General features: G+C 37.8%; 1 pseudogene; it reads left to right on the top strand.

Moving 5' to 3' along the window:
* Positions 1-2,170: 2,170 nt before the first annotated feature.
* Positions 2,171-5,805, top strand: LOC147511000 (plasma membrane ATPase 1-like; annotated as a pseudogene).
* The last annotated feature ends 2,405 nt before the right edge of the window (positions 5,806-8,210 follow it).

The following is an 8,210-nucleotide window of genomic DNA, read 5'->3' as shown; positions in this document are numbered from 1 at the left end:
TGGTCGGAACATAGTCTGTTAACCACTTTGTACTACCAGCTTGGATATTTAGTTCCCCATAGGATGTTGCAGAAAATCCTGTCCAATTTTCCCAAGATTTTGAAGCTCCCCACTTGTTTATTCCACCAGGTGTGATGAAAACCTTGGTACGGTACTTCCATAAGAAGAGAGTAGCTGATACACTCTCGGAAGTCATTCATGGCCGCTGATGAGGGTCTGTTACCTCCCTTTTTATCCCCATAACTCAAATATGCATTGAAATCCCCCATGACCATCCATGGCAGGTTGGAGGAGCTGATGAGTTGCAATTCAGCCCATAGATGTCTCCTTTGCACATATATACAATGGGCATGTACTATTGTAATAAGAGCCCCTTCTACCTCTACTGTGATCTGTTGCTGAGAGCAATGAAAAATAATAGGAGTAGCAAGAGAGGCTTTCCAAAGCAGCCAAAGATTGGGCACCTGAAGATGTCTTAAATTACAAAAGAAGGATGTGTTCATCCCCAGAGATTGAAGAAAGGATTTAGACATGTCTTCTGCCTTTATCATAGGTTCAGCAATTTCGATTATATCCGGGTCCCATTTGTGAATCAACTTAGAAAGTCGATTTTATGACTTAGCATTTGCGATACCTCGTATATTCCAATAGATGCATCTCATTGTGAATATTGGAGATTTATTGTTGAAAAGTTAGAAACCTATGAAAAGTCCCTTCTGTCAGACCTAGTTCGTGATCTAGATCTGGTGGAGGGGGGAGTTAGTTGCTAAATCTGCCATTGTGGCTTATAACCACCTCTGCTAGGATGTGCTTGATCATCATGAGAAGTCTCTTGGTTCGCCTCCATGATATCTACATGCAGTTCTGGGGCTTCATTTTCATCAGCATCTCCTAAGTCAGCCCACCTGAGTGGTGGAGTAGAATTAGGATCCGGAGGTCTCTCCTCAAAATTGGAGTCTTTATTTGTTTCTTTCAACATATTGAACACCTTATCTGCCTCAGAATCCGCAAGTCTTTTACCAGGGGAGACTTCTGAATATCGTTGTCACTATATTTTGTCAATTGTTAGTTAGTTTACTATGTAATTTCCTCCAACATCGTTCTAGAGTCTTCGCCTCTTAGGTCTCACTTCCCATTGATGTATTCATTACTTTGGTATAAAGCTTGTTTTGGTGGATTTAGATGACATATGGGTTGACTGTTGTATTCATTCTCCTTTCTGGCAGCCTAGCGAAGTCACCAAGGACAAAGGCGATTCGAGGATGATTCATCCGATGAGGACGAGGATGAACAACCTGCCAAGACTTTAAAGAAAAAAATGTAAGATGAAATATTTTTGTGAAATGTCCGGTTTGTTACTTACTCTTTGTTGTTGTGTACCGTGTATCCGCATCCCTTGGTTACATCTTTAAGTTGCACACTAAATTTCATTGTAATGCGTTTATAGTGGGAACTTCACCTCTGAATTGGTTCCCATCACCTCACCCAACAGTCAACAGGGTTTGTTAGAGTACTTTTCAAGGTTTTTAATTTCGATTTTGTGTGGTTTACAAAATTTGATAAATGATGATGCCTCCGAATTTATCTAATGTAGGGGAGCCATCACGAAGAGAATGATAGCAATAGAGGAAATGGTAGGCATGGATGTGCTTTGCGGTGATAAAACTGGAACTTTGACCACTGAACAAGCTCTCGGTGAAAGAAATCTTATTGAGGTTAGGCGGATAATACTTTTGCGGTGGTTTGTTCTTTTCTAACCCGACATAATTCTAGAATATAAACCCGATAGATCTGCATGATATTCTTTTTGTTCAGATTTTCTTGAAGGCGTTTAAAGGAAGTTGTGGATTTGGTACTTGTTTATCTCTTCTTTTCATGTAAAGTACATTTTTTTGTTTTTGATGAGTTTTGTGATGTTTTAAAGTCTGGGAAAACATACCCATTGAAGAAGTATTTGAGAATTTGAGATGTAGTAAAGATGGTTTAACAAGTGATAGTCTTTGAAGAGAGATTAGTCATTTTGGTCATAACAAGTTAGAGGAAAAAGAAGGTTTGTTTCATTGACACTCTTCTATATGCCATTTGTTTTATTCATTTTGCTTCAAAATTTGATCTTTATTTCATTTCTATGTGTTTATAGGAAAGTAAGTTTTTGAAGTTATTAGGCTTCATGTGGAACCCTTTCTCTTGGGTCATGGAAGCAAATGCAATTATGGCTATAGCACTAGCAAATGGAGGGGTGAGCTTAAATTATGTGTTTTATGAAGTTGTTTGTTTGTTGTATGTGATTTTGTTCTGATTTTTAAGAATTGTGTTGCGGGGAAAGCCTCCCGACCGGCGAGGATTTTGTGGGGATTATTACTCTACTTGTTATTAACTCAACGATTAGCTTCATTGAGGAAAATAATGCCGAAATGCCATTGCAGCTCTTTTATGGCGTCCTAGCCCCTAAGGCTAAGGTACTAGATTGAACAGATTTTGCTTATCTGGGTTTTCTGTTTGCATTTAGTTGTTTTCTTCATTGATCTGTTTTAATTTTAAGCTGCATCTGATAATTATAGCTGTTGTTTAGAATCTATTTTAAAGAAGTTATGAACACCATTGGTTTTAAAAAGGCTTTTTCCAAGTCGAAATCTGCTTTTGGAAGCCAACTTTAGTTGTTTGGAGTTGGTATAGTTTTTAGTATTATGCCTAATGATGAGAAATTGAGTGTTGGGTTTAGATAAAGAATAAACTAGAATTTGAGTGATGGGGTCATTTAGGTGAAAATAATGATATTTTAGGCTTGATAGTAGTAAGTCAGTGATATTCTAAGTGAAGAGTAAAAATAATAAGTTGAGTGACGTTTTTCGAATTTGTTTCATTTCCATGTGGTATCTAAAATTGTTATGGGTTCATGAAACTAAAATAGGTACTTCGAGATGGAAAGTGGAACGAAGAAGATGCAGCAGTTCTTGTTCCCGGAGATGTCATCAAGATAAAAACTTGGAGACATAGTACTAGCCGATGCTGCTCGTCTCCTCGAGGGAGACACTGTTAAAATTGACCAGTGACTCTACTATCTAATGATCGTCCCTTTTAAAACTCATTATGCAATTGAGAATACCCCTCCACCCTCTTAAAATTCTGATTTGTTCTCCTTTTGAATTTTCAGTCTTCTCTATCAGGGGAGTCCCTTCCTGTAACAAAGGGCCTAGGAGATGGTGTTTACTCGGCTCTACATGCAAACAAGGTGAGCTTGAAGTCTTTGTGATCGCCATCGGTGTTCATACCTTCTTCGAAAAGTCTGCCCATCTTGTAGACTCCACAAATCAAGTTGGCCATTTCCAAAAGGTAAGTAATCTGAGAAAAAAGAAAATTTCTTGTTGAAGTGATTTATCTATATTCCTATTCACTTTTCTGTGCTAGTTTTATATCCTCAGATATACACTACTTCTTAGGTCTTAACTGCTATTAGGGAACTTCTGCATATGTTCCATTGCCGTGGGAATGATTATAGAGATCATCGTCATGTATCCCATACAAGACCCGGAAGTATCGCCCAGAATTGACAACCTCTCTGGTGTCGCTCATTGGAGGAATTCCCATTGCAATGCCGACAGTTTTGTCGGCCACAATGGCAATTGGTTCCCATCGCCTAGCTCAACAGGTTTGTCGAGTACTTTTCAAGGTTTTTAATTTTGATTTTCGTGGTTTACAAAATTTGATAATAGTGATACCTCTCGAATTTAACTAATGCAAGGAGCCATCACGAAGAGAATGACAATAATAGAGGAAATGGCGGGCATGGATGTGCTTTGCGTGATAAAATGGAACTTTGACCACGAACAAGCTCTCGATGACGAAATCTTATTGAGGTTAGGCCGGATAATACTCTGCTGGTTTGTTCTTTTTCTAACCTAACATCGTTACGGAATATATACCGATAGATCCGCATGATATTCTTTTGTTCAGATTTTCATGAAAGGAGTAGACCCGATAACATCGCTCGATGGCAGCGAGCTTCTCGTGTGGAGAATCGGGATGCAATAGACGCCGCTATAGTTGGAATGTTGGCTGATCCAAAGGAGGTAAGTGGACTAACCATCTTATTGTGAAAAAAGATTTTTATTTTTATTTTAAAATTTTATTTGTAGTTTATTACCTCTGTTCTTTTCCCCATATTTTCTTTTGGTCGACTTGTCCCTTTCTCCTCCTCCGCCAATAGGTGCGAAGCCGTATTCGTGAGATTCACTTCCTTTCATTCAATCCGACCGACAAGCGAACAGCTTTAACTTATATTGACAGTGAAGACAAAATGCATCGTGTCAGTAAGGGTGCACCTGAGCAGGTAAATTCGTCTACCTACGCATTTATTTTGGCTTTATATTGTTATTTTTTGATTTTGTGATTTTGTAACTCTTTGATTTTGTGATTTTCTTCGCTATCTGGATCAATTACTTGATTTTATTTATTTATTTTTGTTCTTTTTTTGACTTGTGTCAGGTGATCATCTGCTCTACTAGGTCAGAACAAGGATGAATCAATTGCAGCCTTGCCTATTGATGATCTAATAGAGAAAGCTGATGGTTTTGCTGGTGTCTTCCCTGGTATGGTTCACTATCATCATATTAGGTGTCAAATTGTCTTATGGGGCTTAAAGTTTGCGTCTTATTGCGTCTTATTGTTTTAGAGCACAAATATGAGATTGTGAAACGCTTGCAAGCGAGGAAACATATATGTGGAATGACTGGTGATGGAGTGAATGATGCTCCTTGCCCTTAAGAAGGCTGACATTGGAATAACAATCGGCTGATTCAACCGATGCACTTTCGTAGTGCTTCCTCGACATTGTCCCGACAGAACTTGGCCTAAGTGTCATCATCGTCTTTGTATTGACCAAGAGAGCAATCTTTCGGAGGATGAAAAACTATTCGGTGATTTTTTATTCTGTTCATGGTCTAGTATGGATTAGCTATACTTTACATTTATCCTTTCACCGCAATTGATTTGATTGCCGTTTTTGTTTTTTTTGATAGTAAATGAAATGAAAACTAGATCATGTTTTGTGTTTTCTTTTCTTGATAACGTTTTTGGTGGTTGCAGATATATGCAGTTTCCATCACAATTCATATTATGGTAAGCTTCCTAGTAGTCATAGGGTTATTCACTTGCATCATTTGAGTACTGTAATCTGGAAAAAGAGTAAGCATATTAGATAGGAGTCTTTTTAGATTTCTATCATCAAGTTGTACAGTTCTTGCCTTCTCACCATGATTTTCATTTGACAGTTTGGTTTCATGTTGCTCGCTCTTCTGTGGAAGTTTGATTTTCCACCTTTCATGGTGCTCATCATTGCAATCCTGTGTCATGTGTTGAAGATTGAGCATTGCCAGATGGATTGGAGAAATGGCATATTAGGCAAGGCTCAACAGGAAAGGCGATTTCTAGTCGATTTACTTTCATTCATAAGAAATTATGTTTCCCTCCATGATCAGTAGGTAGATTTCTATTAGAGGCATATCAAATACCTCTCCCAGGAGACGTTACTAGTAATCTTGTGATAGTCAAGTGATCTAGTGGCCCATGTCAGAGATCCAAGCTGGTTAGACATTCAATGGTGGCGTTACTATGTGCTTTAGAGCTGACCAGTCCTAATTTTGAATTTCAGCAGGTTGCTAAACAATTGGTGATTAGTCATTGCTAGGGTACTAGAGATTACTAGGACTGGTTGCTAGACCGATGGTGTGGTGCTGATTTTTGGTTTCTGAAGGAAGTAATATGTATACTTAGTGAACGACATGTCTTATTCTTGTTTTTTTTTATGAACACATTTTTTTTTTTATGAATACATTAGAATTTGTAGCATTTGAGTAGGAACTTGCAAGAATGTAATTGGTGCAGGAAAGAATGTAATGTTGGGATACCTGAAACAATTATTATAAGAAACATTTTTTTAAAAAATAAAGAACTAATACCCAACGGATAAAAACTGTCTAATAGCAAACTACCCGACGGCTAGTAGCTGGCATATTCGACGGCTGGTGATAGCTGGTCTAACCGACGGTTCATAACAGCAGAACTATCCGACGGTTTTAACAATAGGGAATATCCGGCGGTTTTAGCGGCGAGGAATATCCGACGGTCTTTTGACAAAGAAAGAACTATCCGACGGTTTTTGACAGCCGGCATATCCAACGGTTATTAACAGTAGGAATGTCCGTCGGCAAAGATCTTCAACCCCGACGGCCTGTTTTGACCAATAAAAACCGTCGGAAGCCTATGCCGACCGAGCATTTTCCGACGGTCTTGCGGCAGTTTTGGTCTGTCGGGTAATACCTTTCGCGACAGCCATAGTCAGTCGGGTAAAGTCGTTCTTTTTGTAGTGATAAAACAACAACTAAAGATAAAACATATACTATATACTATATATACGGACACTAGGGAGCAACCTAGTCAGAATCTGTACACAATTAAGTACTAACATTGTACACATATAGTTATCACAATCACTAATAACTAATATATAATATAAAATACTAGTGAATGCCCATGCCATATGACACTGTTTCAAAACCCAGCCCATCCGACCCAATTTAAATTCCAGCCCAGCACACCAACACAAGCCCAGCCCATACGATAGCTTTTGTTGACTTTTGTTGCTTCTTGATCCATTACTCTTGTTGCTTTTTAATAACCTGTCCACTCCCTACCATCCTATGGATCTGCCAAGTCATATTTTAGATCCAATGATAAATAGGTGGGTATGGGGGGCCTACACCATTATGTTTTATTAGATAGATAGTGGCTGCACTTTTGCTCAAAGCTGCCTACGTATCCAAATCTTTCAAGATTGGAATCAAGCCTTCATACTTCTTATCAGCCACATAGTCAAAGTCAAAGAACAAAAAGAATTCATGATTTAAGGTTGCACATTTCATTTCCCTTTCATTCCTCAATTATATATATATTAAACACAAACTTTAATGTAACATATCATATGATATAACATAAATCTATACTAACATTTAGTATATATGCAACAATTGTACTTGGAATATAATACAAATGTGAAATTAAGCAATCAAGATTCAAGACACTCGCATGCCTAAGTAAAATCATTTATCTCATTACAATAATAAAAGTTAATTAGAGCTCCCCTAAAAAGAAAACATGGTAGGTTATCTAGGTAACTTGCCAAAACAATAACATTTCCTATAGCCATCCAAATGATACACCACTTGATTATTTGAAGACTAGGATAGGTATACTTACTTTTTCATGTAGAACTCGAAGTCCCAATGTCATTCTATCTCGGAGAAAAATTAGTTCAAACTTGGTAAAAATCCTAATTTTCAGCAAACTAGATTTCTAATAGACTATCTTCTGAATGACACAACGCTTTCCACAGGTGTCCAAATGCATTGAAGCTTTTTGATTTGAAAAGCTAACACACAGAACTTACTTTCTTATGTTTTATAAAAATACTCAATCTCATTTTAAATGTTTGAAAACTAGGCTCGAACACAGTGTGCGCAGAAACTGATTTCTGACCCACTATTTTATGCTAGTCAAACTTCCAGACACCATAATTAATTTCAAAGGCCTTGGAATGAGATGATTCCAATTGGAATAGAAAGCAGACTTCCAAATATTAGTTTTTCATGCTTTCATAAAAATCTAGTTCAAACTCTAACTAAATTAAAACTGGACTTGAACACAGTGTGCAAAAACTGATTTCTAACGCACTATTTTCTATCAACCAAACTTCCAGACATCATATCTACCACCACAAACCTCGGAATGCGATGAGGCCAATTGGGTTGGAAAGAAGAATTAGAAAACTTACTTTTTTTATATTTTGGTGAGAGTTTGAATCTGACCCTAACTAGGTGAAAACTCGATTCCAAACTAGGCACATATTCGGCCCGTAAACAAACTCTAACCCAAAGCCTATCTAAATTAATAGAATCCGGTTCACTCAAACTAAATAGACATGGTCCACACAAAAACTGATCAAGCCCAACTCAACAAAACGTAAGCCCAAAAGCCTTTAGCCTTTCCCAAGCCCAACTAGAACTAAAGTGCATATGTGAATATCTAAAACAAAACAATTAAGCCCACAAGTATTTCGGCCCAAACCCAACTAAAAGAATAGCATCGTTGGTCTTTCTTCTTCCTCACCAGTGCATCCCACCACCGGATTAGCCACCACAACCACCAAACCTACT

This window comes from Coptis chinensis, chromosome 3 (assembly GCF_015680905.1).
Source record: "Coptis chinensis isolate HL-2020 chromosome 3, ASM1568090v1, whole genome shotgun sequence".
In the NCBI taxonomy this organism is placed as follows: Eukaryota; Viridiplantae; Streptophyta; class Magnoliopsida; order Ranunculales; family Ranunculaceae; genus Coptis; species Coptis chinensis.
Note: the sequence above shows the minus strand (reverse complement) of the source record. Positions and strands in the feature narration are given on the sequence as shown.